This window comes from Eucyclogobius newberryi, unplaced genomic scaffold, assembly GCF_026437365.1.
Source record: "Eucyclogobius newberryi isolate DKJ021-1_F unplaced genomic scaffold, fEucNew1.0.hap1 SCAF_19, whole genome shotgun sequence".
NCBI classification, from domain to species: domain Eukaryota; kingdom Metazoa; phylum Chordata; class Actinopteri; order Gobiiformes; family Gobiidae; genus Eucyclogobius; species Eucyclogobius newberryi.
Genome location: NW_027315823.1, coordinates 15,042,966 through 15,057,246, shown reverse-complemented (window position 1 = coordinate 15,057,246; position 14,281 = coordinate 15,042,966).

Here is a 14,281-nt window from a genome sequence, read left to right as displayed (position 1 = left end):
GTATTAGTTTGCTCAGAGCACCCGAAAATGTATTTAAGTAAAATCTTCACCACACTGTCCTCAAACAGTGTCCAGATGACTGCAACTGAATCCTTTTCTACAATGGAACACTCCTGGAACACTCCTGGACAAAAGAGGGATTACACCGACCTCCTTCAACTAATCTAATGTCATCCTTATAATTAACCAATGTTACAAATTAAATTGGTAATTAATTTGTGTTTTATGCTATGTTCTTTCGCTAAATTAATTTAGTATTATAATCGATTTGTATAGAAATGTTTGCAGTGAATGTCAACAGTTCTGCTTAGTAATACTTAGTTTGTACCTGAAGAAAAGCAAGTAAACAGTAACAGAAAACCAGATGAACAACAGTAACACTGTAGGCTATGCACATGTATTACTGATGAGGACATAATTGAACTGATTACTTTTCTTTCCTTAAGGAAGATATTTCTGAATCTGTGTGTAGAGAAAATAATTTGTTGTGGGCCTAAGATAAAGTGTCCTTTATCTACCCCTGCAGTTAGCTCTTCACAAATGAGGCAACTTTTATGGCAAAATGGAAACTGAAAGAAAATTTGAACCAGACAATAGCTAATACAGTACTAGAAATAGCACTAAATTACATCAAATTCAGTTTCATGTTTCTGCCACAGTCAGAATGTTCAGGAGTATTTTCTAATTGAATTAAAAATGCATAATCTCTATTCGTGCTCATATCCATTCATGTAGTTACAGTAGTCACGTTGTCCACTGTTATCTTTTTAAACATCCCTGAGACTTCTCACTGGCCGTGATGAGCACTTGCATCTGTATATTATGGTGAGCGCTGCAAACAAGTCCGGACAGCTCAGTGTCTCATGGCCGTGTGGATAAACACAGGCAGGAAATGAATGTGGTTAACTGTGATTCACTCATACTGGAAGCATTTACTCCCAAAGAAGTGCATTCATGCCAGCTTTGGGCCCACGTGTTTACTATTTTCCCCAGCTTATTTAGGAGATATGGATCAGGTTGGCAATTTCCTATACCCCCTGAACACACCTTATAGTCTCATACAGGGTTTAATGGATTTGAGTGTATGGGTTTTGCTCACAACCAATGTTTGCTTGGTTTGAAAAGGACAAGTTGATGAAACAGTAGATGGCGAGTTAGCACTTGTCATTTTAAATCTGCCACCGTTTCACAATAATCGACTGGAACATTATGACCACAAATTGTGTAAAGTTTTTAAGGTGTTTCTTGCCTTTTTGATTGGATTGGTTTGATTTCATTTTTATTTTATTTATATTACGTTTTTTTGGTTTTAAGCAGAAAAAAAGGGCTATACACAATTACTGTACGTCTACCATTAAAGGTGACGTACAGTAACCACTTGACGAGTCTCTTATCAAGATATTAAGCAACAAAAAACACCAGTAGACCTAATTAAATAAAAGTAAGGGGCTCGGCTAGCTCAGTGTTAGCGTCACTACTTCCTGTCAAATTCCTATCTCTATGGGCTTTTTGTCGAGTCACGCTAAAATGTATAAATGCTTAAATATCTGGCAGCAGCTGTGAATTTCTCTGACAACATGTGAAACACTTTACGAATGAGACTTCATGGGAGTGTTTGTGGGTCAATGCTAATGCTAATTTTGAGGCATATTAAATATCAAAAGAAAGCAAATGAATATTATAAACTGTCTATTGTCAAGAAAAAGTGAGCAGGTTTTAACATTTTAAGTGGTTGTTTCTTTGTATTTTATGTTTTAATCAAAGTTAGCATTAGCTGTGTCTGCATTTCATCCGGGTGCTCAAGTTTCCCCTACTATTAAAAACACTAAAAACATGTACAATAGTATGCTGGTGTATGAAGGAGAGTGGGGGAGAATGGATGGAAATCAGCCCATAGTCACAATCCGGAGTGTTTACAGAATGTATTTCATGTATGTTCATAAAATATACTGTCCCCACCGAAATAAATAAACAAACAGTTAGCTAAACAACACGCTTCTGCGCAAATGTTCGGCATTTCGTTGCAGGATGGGACTAGCGCTCCGTGTTCAAAAGCTCTAATTTTAACCAAATGAACCATTCTTAAACCTAACTTTTATCCTAACCCTAACCTTACCCTAATTGTGGAGTAATATAATGTCGAAAAAAAACATTTTCTTGGAAAATGCAAGAAAATTACAATGCTAAGCTCCGCCCCTCAGAACAAAATGCCAGACTTTTGGCGAGTCCAGAGAGCCTATAAAGTTAAACGCCATTACGTTGGAACATTGCAGGCAAAACTTCTCCGTGGAGACAAGCAGCTCGCACACCTCCACCACAAAAGTACATAGTGAACCTTTAATAGCTACTTTATATTGTAAATGATTTAATACAATGTTGAATGGCAATGGAAGGACCCGTTTTAGACAATTGTAGCTGGCCTAGTTCACTTTCTACATGCAAATATGTTGTAAAATAACAATAACCTTAGTGACTTCAAATTCAGACTTGACGTGCATTCTCTTGCATGATTTGGCCTATTTATTTGTTTAAAGAATGCTTACGGTACTTACACTATTAACATTTCTCTTTCTCCTCAGACAGATTGTGGGCATGCTCTCTTTATGAATGGGGAGTCAAAATGCCCGGGGCAGAAGCTGAAGCCTTGCAGTGCAGCTGGTTATGGGCTGCTGGACGGATAATGACTTTTACCTTTACATGAACCATAAAGACCTGTGCCTGCCTTCGGGCCCTCAGACTCTTCTTTCCACACCAGTGTTTCCCAAGCCAGGGACTGAGAAGCCTGAGGGAGACGTGAGCAGATTTGTGAGGGTAGAAAGTCTAAATATTTGCAACTATTTATCCAAAATGAGGTTCTATTTTTTTGTTTAAAGCTATACTTACTTGTTTATTAAGTAAATGCACAAGATACAGATGTATTTTTGCAACAATACGATGTTTTGACTTCAAACCTAGCAGGACAATTCAACAACACTTTCCCTAGTGACAGATTATTCTGAGGGCTGTGGCTTCATGAGCCGCTTAAAACACAATAGGCTCTTTTCACCAAACCGAACCTTAAAACTGCAGAGCTCCACCTCCTGTTCCATTCAGTACTTATTCCTTGATTACATTTATGTATGTTAGCATTAGCTTAGAGACAAAACCACTTACTTTCATAAACATATATAAGCCCTACGTGAATACCGTATTTTCCGGACAATAAATCGCACCAGAGTATAAGTCGCACAAGAAATGTGGTTACAAGTGTGAAAAATAACAAATAATATCACATATAAGTCTAAGTAAATAAGTATAAATATAAGTATAAGTTGCACCCGTGCCAAAACTATGAAAAAACTTATAGTCCGGAAAATACGGTATTTAAATCCTACGTAAAAGTCTTAACATGCTGCCTGTGTGTATCCCTCTGTAACTTGCTCTCTGCTGTCAGATCTTTTAATTTAGATTCGTTTGTGCCCAATTCCCACAGAGAATGAATGAAAGAAGGAAAGATCTGCACTCTTACGACAACTGAAACCGGGCCTACCGTGAAAAGGGTCTATTTCCTGTTGTGTGAAGCACTTTGAATTGCCTTGTGTACGAATTGTGCTGAACAAATAAACTTGTCTTGCTTTGCTTATTTGAAAGTATTTCCAACTCTATGTTTTTTGTTTATTTTTTAGTGAGGACAGTGCATGTTAATGAACGTAAATGAAATACATGCTGTAAACATGGCCGATCATAATTGTTTTTTGACAATTCAGTTTAAGAAAATGCATATACCCGTATTTTCCGGACTATAAGTCTTTTTTCATAGTTTTGGCCAGGGTGAGACTTAAACTTATACTTATATACGTATACTCCGGAGCGACTTATAAGTGATATTATTTGTTATTTTCACACTTGCAACCGCATTTCATACTCCAGTGTAACTTATATAAATTATGTTTTCTTCTCTATTATGCATTTTTTGGCTGGTGCAACTTATACTCTAAAAATGATGATGAAAATACTGTAAATTAAATACAGCACTCAGGTCCAGGTTATCAGCAGCATAAAATGGTAAATCAACAGTCAAAAACGGCTCTGCAAAATTGCCAATCTAGTGCTGAACCAGAATTAAACCAAAACCAGTGCCAACCTCGTCTGAAGTGTGCTTTATCTTGAAAGGCCCCCTCTAAAGCATCCCTTTTCTGAACTTACAAAGGATAAAACCAGATCTAAATGAACCCATGACCCTAAATGACCCACAAAACAAAACTATATGGATTCTCAATTCAACCGCTTGACCTCATCTTCTTAGTGAGTTTCACTGCTATTTGTCACCCAAAACAAACCCATATCATGTCTTACACAAAGAATGACACCATTTCAGCATTTAGAAGGCTGAATTCATTTAAGTTCAGATTCGACATCTAACTTCTTGGTTCTGACCTCGTTTGAGAAGCATGTTGACTGTATTTAAGGTCATACGATCGTCTGTTCTGTGCATCCGAGTCATGTGAAACCAATGCCAATGGCTGGTAAATCATGTAGAAGGCTTAATCTCCACAGTCTCTGAAAAAACACCTTATGACCAGCAACATGACATGAAACATCCCTCACTAAGGTCAATGTGATGGGGCTTTCAAGGTGACATTAAAGGCATGGAACTGAACAAGTAGAACAGGACATGGAAAATCATCTTTAAGTCTCATGATTGGTTGTTTAAGTACTTTGTAATAGGCGTGACCAAAGTATGGAGGGATCTTCTTCGGTTGTAGCCCTAACCTTATGATCTTTTTTTTCCACACTGAATCTTGCATTACAAATTGGTTAATGAAAAAACACACTGTCTGAAAGCTTGTGCAATTCATAAAAGTTGAGAAGGTCTTTCTTGGCCCTGAATGAGTTTATTAAATTGAGAAACCAGTACGTCTCCTCGAGGTGATTGTGCAGTTCCTTTGAGTGCTGTCAGTCAAAGGCTCAGAGACTTGGAACAGCATCAGCCGCTCTCAGTAACATTAAACTCATTTAAGACAAACTTAAAAACGTTGGCTCAAGAGGAACCAGGTCTGTGATCATTGATTCTGAAGAGATTCATTTTGTCATTTGTATTGAACGTGTGCGCTGTGTATGTGCTGTATGTTCTATGTTGTCCTACAGATGGAAAGTAGCCGATATGCTAACTCTGGCATATTTACATGGCGTGTTCATTAATATGCACTGTCTCTTTTAAATAAATACATCTAAATTTCTTCTTAAACCTAACCTTAACCATGTGATTGTGAACAAATATTTTGCATAGCCACCAGTGCAAATGTCATCAATGGGTTGAGGGAAAAACAAGAGTAACAGAACACAACGCATCGCAAACAAGAGCAGACAGCGACAGAGCTTTAACTGGACACAGACGACTGGATGTGAGCTGTTTGAACACACTGTTGAACATGGATTTGAAATAAACCACTCTTAAATAAATCTGTGCAGTGTAAAGTTAGAGTGTAATCTCAGGTAAAAAGATGAATAATCCAGTCTGTTTGGATTGTATTTATACATTGATAAATTAAATTGGATGAAATAATAAACTAATAGAATAATAAAGTAAACGAAAATTCAAATTTAAATAAAAAAAAAGTATGACTAAAGTCCATAAATAGTCCATAGATACAAAACAATGTCAACAAAAACAAATACCGTATTTTCTGGACTATAAGTCGCACCTTTTTTCATAGTTTTGGCCGGGGTGCAACTTATACTTATATTTATACTTATATACTTATACTCCGGAGCGACTTATATGTGATATTATTTGTTATTTTCACACTTGCAAGCGCATTTCATACTCCAGTGCAACTCATACATATTTTTTCTTCTCTATTATGCATTTTTTGGCTTGTGCGACTTGTACTCTGGTGCGACTTATAGTCCGAAAAATACGGTAATTAAATTTACAATATATCAAACTGTCCATTGACCCATCCATCCCGTACAGACACAGCTCATCTGATTGGTTTGTGTGGCCTGGGAATCGCCCATGTGCGATGATCTAATGCAGTTTAACGCCGAGACATGAACCGATCAATAAGCCCTCCTAATCCCATTAACACTAACAAAACCCACAAATCCTTTTCCTATAACGTCTTGAACTACTTTTTTTTTTTACAAAACCTTTACAGTGTGCACATATAAGCGGTTGCATGTTGCTTTTACTGGCCTGTTTGTTGACCATAACAGCTTGTTCCCATTAGCGGGGCCTGGCTGAACACGACTCTTTATAGTATAGTGTTTGTTAGGAGAGGACACATGCGCTTAATTACATGTGCAGAGGCATCCATCCTGTGTAATTTATCTGTTTTCACGTCAGACTAAATAAGAGAATTAAGAGACGGCCCTTTTACTGGTAATTGTGGATCGGTGTGCAAAATGATCTCCTCTGCGTGTCCCTAGTGAAGGCTTTAAGAGCTTTCAAAGAGTGGAAGGGGGAGAGATGTTCTTGAGGAGATCAGGGATTATTTACAGGTACATCTTGGGAGTTTAAGATGTAAGTATAATGTTTAATCGTGTGTTTGTCCAAGCTAATCTCTGGTTGTAGAAACAACACTGCCCCTGAGGCCACTGCATCATGGGAATATCGGAGTCGTGGCTGAAAAACGTGGGTCTCATGGTTAAGATAAGATAAGATAAGCCTTCATTTGTCCCACAATGGGGAAATTCCAGTGTTGCAACACAAAGTAGGTACAGAAATAAATAATGAAAAACAGATAACTTATAAAAGACTTATAAAAAGAAAAGCTCTCATCAAAACTCTTATAAAAAACCTCTTATACTATATAATGATAACAATAGTGACACTCTTATTTACAGCTGTTATATGGACAGAGAATGTTGAAAAAACAGTATTGCACATGAATATGACAGTATTGCACATTAGACAGGGACAGAACTGGCGTACGACCAAAGATCAGCAAAGGTCTATATTTTGGAATCTCTGCCGCAGAGTGAGCCCTCGTCTCGCTGCGTCTTCGACATTTCCACCTTTCCTCTTCATTAACAATCTTTTCAAAGAGTAAAAACACTGCAAGAATACCACGATGACGTTACCACGATGACGTTACCACGATGACGTTACCACGATGACGTTACCACGATGGCGTTACCACGATGGCATTACCACGATGGCATTACCACGATGACGTTACCACGATGACGTTACCACGATGACGTTACCACGATGACGTTACCACGATGGCGTTACCACGATGGCGTTACCACGATGGCGTTACCACGATGACGTTACCACTATGACGTTACCACGATGACGTTACCACGATGACATTACCACGATGACATTACCACGATGACGTTACCACGATGGCATTACCACGATGACGTTACCACGATGACGTTACCAGGATGACATTACCACGATGACGTTACCACGATGGCATTACCACGATGACATTACCACGATGACGTTACCACGATGACGTTACCACGATGACGTTACCACGATGGCATTACCACGATGACGTTACCACGATGACATTACCACGATGACATTACCACGATGACATTACCACGATGATGTTACCACGATGACGTTACCACGATGACGTTACCACGATGGCATTACCACGATGACGTTACCACGATGACATTACCACGATGACGTTACCACGATGACGTTACCACGATGGCATTACCACGATGACATTACCACGATGACGTTATCACGATGACATTACCACGATGATGTTACCACGATGACGTTACCACGATGGTGTTACCACGATGGCGTTACCACGATGGCGTTTCCACGATGGCGTTATACGATTGAGTTACCACGATGACGTTACCACGATGACGTTACCACGATGACGTTACCAGGATGGCATTACCACGATGTCATTACGATGGTGTTACCACGATGGCGTTACCACGATGGCGTTACCATGATGACGTTACCACGATGGCGTTACCAAAATGGCATTACGATGGCGTTACCACGATGGCATTACCACGATGGCGTTACCACGATGGCGTTACCCCGATGGCGTTACCACGATGACGTTACCATGATGACGTTACCACGATGGCGTTACCACAATGGCATTACGATGGCGTTACCACGCTGCGCCGAGAGTCTGATATTTGCTCAGACAAACTGTGGTCAAACTTACAATTTATTGAAGTGTCACAAAATGATAAATTCCCCACATCTTGTAATGTAACATCCAAAAATGATCAAAATGTACAGATTATTGTACTGTATTGGACTTTGTTTTTCTTTATTTTGGAAGGGTCAATACAGTATTACTCAAACAGAAGTTAATGAAACAACTGTGTTTCATTTTCTGGCCCGAAGGCTTTACTAAACAGGCCAGCTGTAGCGTGAAATGGGGCGAGAGAATAGACATTCGGCAAATGGTCAAAGCTGAAACCATTGCACTACCGACAAGCACTGTGTAATTTCTTTTTCGAAACTTTTTATTAAGTTTAAAATACCACATTCACATCATTTTTTTTCCCAATAAACCTACAAAAATGATGAGAGTTTTGAAGCTGCTGTCGTGCTAAATGCAGGTTACTCGTCCAGGTCACCACAGGTCACTACATACATCAAGAGAGCATTTCCCACTGACCTGACCAAATGCAAATGGACCAGATAATAACCAGTTTGTGCCACATTTGACTGGAGTGTGAGCAAAGTGAAGGGGCTTTATTTTGGCAGAGGAAGAATCTGTAAGAGTCCAGTACTTTTCCCTGAGAAACGGAGACATCTGTCGTCTGAGGTGGGATCAGGGTCCGAATGTCTGCAGTGCACAGGCCGCGGACAGGCTAATGCTAACTAATTGGTCCAAAACTACACACGATCCAAAAGAGGAGGGGCGGTGAGAGGATGTCCTGGGACGAAAGATGACAGGCTGGTTTATTCTCACAAAATATACAGTAAGCATAGTATAATATCATATGAGTAAAGTATTTAAGTAACACTGCAAAAGGGAATATTTTGATTTGTTAAAACTCTTACAGTCGCTGTCACTAATACATTTTATTCATCCTGCTTTTCTCAGCACTCAAAGACTATTCATTTGAGATGTTTTTGGTTTATTTTAGTTTGGTTTATTTATATACTTTGCATTATAGGGTCAGAAAATGGCACTTATCTCATTGGCTGATTCATTTTCTTAGCAATGTATATAGTTTAAAATAGCTACACTTTTAATAGCCTTGATAAATCCTGGACAAAGACTTCATTCATCAATGAAGAATTAGTTTATTACTATGTATTTAACACCCTTAACTTCTAACCTTTAGTTACTAAGCCTGAATCATTCATAATAAACTGCATGTTCTACAGTTTATAATGTTACTTCCTGGTTGGACTTTGTCTCTGTGTTTTCCGTGGATGTATTGTATTAACAGTATTTTCAATGGGATGTCGCACATTGATGACATCACAGAGGGATTCCGTTTTATAACTCAGCTCTACTTCCTGTAATTTGAAAGTTTTGTTTTTCAAACTTTTTTCACAAACTACCATTTCACGGATAAAACTATGATAAATATTTGCCACCAAACTAAGTCATAGTTAGAACTTGTCTTATAGACTTAATAAGGTGTAGTTATGATAAAGTGGTACTGGAATGGGATTAATCCTAACATATTTAAGTAATCATGTTATTATTCTTTTCTAAGGGTTACAATCTTTAAAAAAAAGTTATTCTAATTGGCTAGAAAATAATTTACCTTGTCAGAAGCATTTTTTTATGTTTTATCTTAAATGGGACACACACAAACTGTTGATTGAACAAAAAGTCTGTGGGCCCTTTTCTATAAACTGCTGTAGACCATGTTTTGGTTTACAATTATCACAATGTGAAATGTTGTAATTTAATACTAAATACAAACAAAAAAAGCATAATACGTCTGTTTTAATTCCCACAAGAAAGTATCTGTCTGTGGCACAATATAACCATTGGCCACAAGTTAAAACCAACAAATCACAGTGTCTTGTTTGCCAAAAGACCCCTGAAGAAAAAAGAGAGACGTTGAATCAAAAACACATAAATTGACTTGGCCACTTCAGTTTCACTCCTTCTACCTCTGATGATAACACTGCACGCTCTCTGGTGACTTCCCTCTTCAGCCCGGCAGACCAGACGAGCTTCATGCTTGTAATTTAGATTAATTTCTTCCACATTTTCCTCAGGGATTAGCCCCCCTGCCCTGCCCTCAGACTGGGTTCACCCCCCGCTACAGCCACTTAATGCACTCATTATTGCTGTACGCTCCCCCGCCGCCCCTCCCCCCTCAACCAAAGACACGCAAACAAACTACATCGATTCAGAATCGCCGCGAGAACGTTTACTCACACGTGAAAGTATGAAAATGTATGCAAATTATGTTTTGAGCGCTGTTTTTAAAATGTAGAGTAGGTATTTATGAGGACGTTGGGCCAAAGCAGCTGCATGAACACATTTAGTGATGTTTTACATGATTTTCTAAACTGGTGAATACATTGTTTCACGTGAATAAGATAAGATAAGATAAGATAGCCTTTATTGTCCACACATGGGGAAATTTTGGTGTTACAACGCAATAGATACAGGGGGAAAGGACCGATAACTTATAGGAAGTTTAAAAAACACTCTTAATAGAAGAACTCTTATTAACAAAAACTCCTGTAAACAAGTCCTCTCATAACTTAGTAGGGAATGGAGGGAGGAAAATAAAATAAAAATAAAGATACAATAAAATAATAAAAATTAAAATAATACAAATTAAAATAAAAAATAGCTGGCATAAGACAAATAATAATGAATAATAATGGTAAAGTAAACACTCTTATTTACATCAGTTGTATGCACATGAATAACAATACAACGTCCACTTATCGTAATTATTGGGTTGAGGCTTTTATCAAGTATTTTCCCGACTTATTTCAACCAGAATGTGTACCAACCAATGTGTACTCTCTACAGTAAAGGTAAAGTCACTAAGTCATAAGCGTAAAAAGGACCAGCGCTAAAAGTTTGTGCCTCTAAATTCTAGCCACTGCTAACCAGAATTTCCTTTCTATTGTAAAGATACTGGTAATCAAAAGAAATAAGAAATTGCATTGTTTGAAGATACAGGCCTTTCCAACCTCAGAAAATATTTGCCTTTCCATGTGTACTACCGGGACCAGCAGGAAAACCGGGTGCGGATCAAATCAGAACTACACCAGGGTCAACGCAGGTCTAAACTCAATCATAAAAGGACAAAAATGATTAGATTACACAGATCAGAGTAATACATGTCTGTAGAGTACGCTGAACCACTGCGATTGGAGAACGATTGGACATGACGCATATTTCGATGCTTGATTCGCCGTCCGACTCCTGGTTCGTTTTGTCGGTGAAATGTGTCGCGTTTACCGTGTAGACGACGGGGCCCGGTCTCGTAAAAGGGTTTTTGGTGGTGGAGCGGTTGTGAGCAGTGATTAGTCTGAGTGCAAATGAGCCTAATGTGCTGCAGATTTCTGAGTGACGACAGAGAAGTGGTCCAGGCTGATGGAAGGGCTGTGAGCAAAGAGCTAAGCATGTGGGAACAGCATGAGTTTATACAGTCTGGAGGAAGAAAAAAGTCAAGTCAAATGTGCTATTAAATGCACTGGTAGCTATTGAATATAACACAATAAAATGTTTGATTCATTTGACTAGTTTTGCGACTAAACCCTTCCAGTGTTCTAAAAGCTGGTGCTGCTTCATACGTTAGCTTCAATGTATTTTTAGCCACCAAACATTGCAAATTATTCAAAAATAAAAATAAATCTGGCCACACATGAGATACATCAGAGCCTCTTCAGAAAATGATCAAGTAAATGTAAATATGGAAGTTACATATTGGCTCTTATTACAAAAATAGCAAAACATAAAATAAAGTCATGTTTTTATTTTGCTGCCACATTAAAATGAAAGGGATAGAACATTTACAGTACAAATATTAAGGGTAATGTTTAAGGGAACCAGGGCGTTGGGCAACTTCAGTCCAGCGCCTGAAGATCTATAGGTTTGGTCAGGAGTATCTGGACGTGTTTGCGTACGCCATAGGTTGATGGGGGAAACTGGATAACACACAGAACACTAAGACTTCACTTGGCTTGGAAATTGAACCTGATACCTTCTTGTTGTGAGGAATTTCTTTGGCAACACTTGAGAGAAAAATCCACCCAAAAAAAAATAAATACTGAATAATACTGAATATACTATACTAATGTATGAGCTTGATCTTTTTCATGGCACATTTTGTAACATTATTTCACAGCACCATTTTGACATCCTCAAGCCAGCTCATCATTACAACATTACTCGTTTCTTTTCTTTTTTCTGGCACATTCCACTGGATGCACTGCTCTGACAGCCCGGCGTGTCATGTGACTTCTCCACGACCTACAAAGAAAGGTCATCAGCCAGGGACGGCATGAAATACGAGTGCACTCCAGCGATTCCCAGAATGACACAAGTCGCCCAGGGCAACGTAATAAGATCACATCATGATATTACCACGTCGCATCTACTCCAAAGCAGGAAAAAATGTACAGTTTGATGAGTATTAGGCTCATCCACAGCAGAGGTAACAGGGAAGGCACGGACAGGCCCGCACTCGCCCCTCTCTTACACTTTAAAGAGGCGTGTCCCAGGTGAATCACTCCGAGTGGCTGCCTCTTGGCTCGGAGCGTTACTGCGGACAGTAATGCAGCGAAGGGAAATTATATACCGCATTTTTGCTCGTAACGCAACGTAGCGCCAACACGTTAAAGCACAATTAACACCATTATGAAATTTCCCCACGTGGGACAATAAAGGATTATCCTATTTGTATGATAGCTTTCGTTTGGATTCTAAAACGAGAGAAGATAAAAAAAAGATAAGCAAAACTTTATTTGTCTTAAAACTACCACAATGTACAGCAAAAAAAATACATTTGCAGTAGTAATAGGCTTAGTAGATACAACTTTTTGCCTATCTGTCCCCAGTTTGACTATTTTTGTAAAGTTTATAATTGTACTTCCTGGTTGGACATGGGCAGCAAATATGACATATGTAGAGGTAATTCCACAATTGTGAAGCCAAAATCTACATGACAAAGTAGTAGATTTGGCAAACAATAATACCCTACAACTTTCTTGTGTTGAATGAATGTTTAAACTGTCAGAAAAGTGTTTCAGTGAAGTGTAAATCGGCCCTGTCCCACTATGCGCATAATGTGCACTTCAAATGCGCGTTCACGACGAGCCGCTGAAGTGTGCATGGCGTCCCAATTCTTAGAATGTTTTTATCTACTCTTCACCGCGGCTTCTCTCTGCACTTCCAGCAAGTGTGGAGCGATGTGGACTTCAGGCAAGTACATTCCCCACAATGCATTTCACTGTAATGTTTTCAAACGGTGCAGAGCTTGTACCTGAGCAACTTAGCAGCATGAGCTAACCGGACGCTAACTGGATACAATGTAAAGGAATGTCTTAACGGTTAAACTGATGATATTTTAAATAAATATGCGACTGTCCAGCAGAAACACTGTAACAACGTGAAGCCTGTTCTCATTTGTTATTCAGCAAATGATCCAAACTACGCTGAGCTGTGGCTTTGTTTTACGCTGCTGTTTTTCTTTACCACATTCACAACACTAATGTTCACCTCCTGCGCCCGTGTGCACTCACACACTTTGTGCAATTAGAGAAAAAGCACACTTCAGTCATGTGTGTAGTGTGTTATGTGTTATGTGTTTTGTGTGTTATGTGTTATGTGTGTAGTGTGAGTATTTGGACAGGGCCATTGTCTTTGTGTTTTCAATGTCGCGTATTGATGACATCACAGAGGGATTCTGTTTAAGAATACTCCATGGTATTCCAAAAGTGTACTAAGTACCAATATATTTACCTCTTATAACGATACTTCAGCAAGTAGTACTTGTTGACACTGATGCAAGCTGCTATGTCTAAAAACAAATTGATGACTAAAATAGTAAACAGTACTCGGCTGTTACCAGCAGTACTTGCACTACAGTTTGAAAACCACTTCTCTATTTGTTCTGTGTCAGTGCAGGTAAGTCAACTGAATGACATTTAATAGTCTTTGCTGTCAAAACAAAGCCGCACTGTCACAGACAGAACATGAAAGAGTCCGCCAGTGGGACACTCGGCTTGTGGACAAAACGTGTTGATCTAAGCGTTCCCCATCACATCCGCAAAGGTACTTCATTTAAAATGTCTTCTGAACAGCTTTGTCATTGTTGATCAAAGCAAATATATTAAGCTGTGGAACTTAATAAT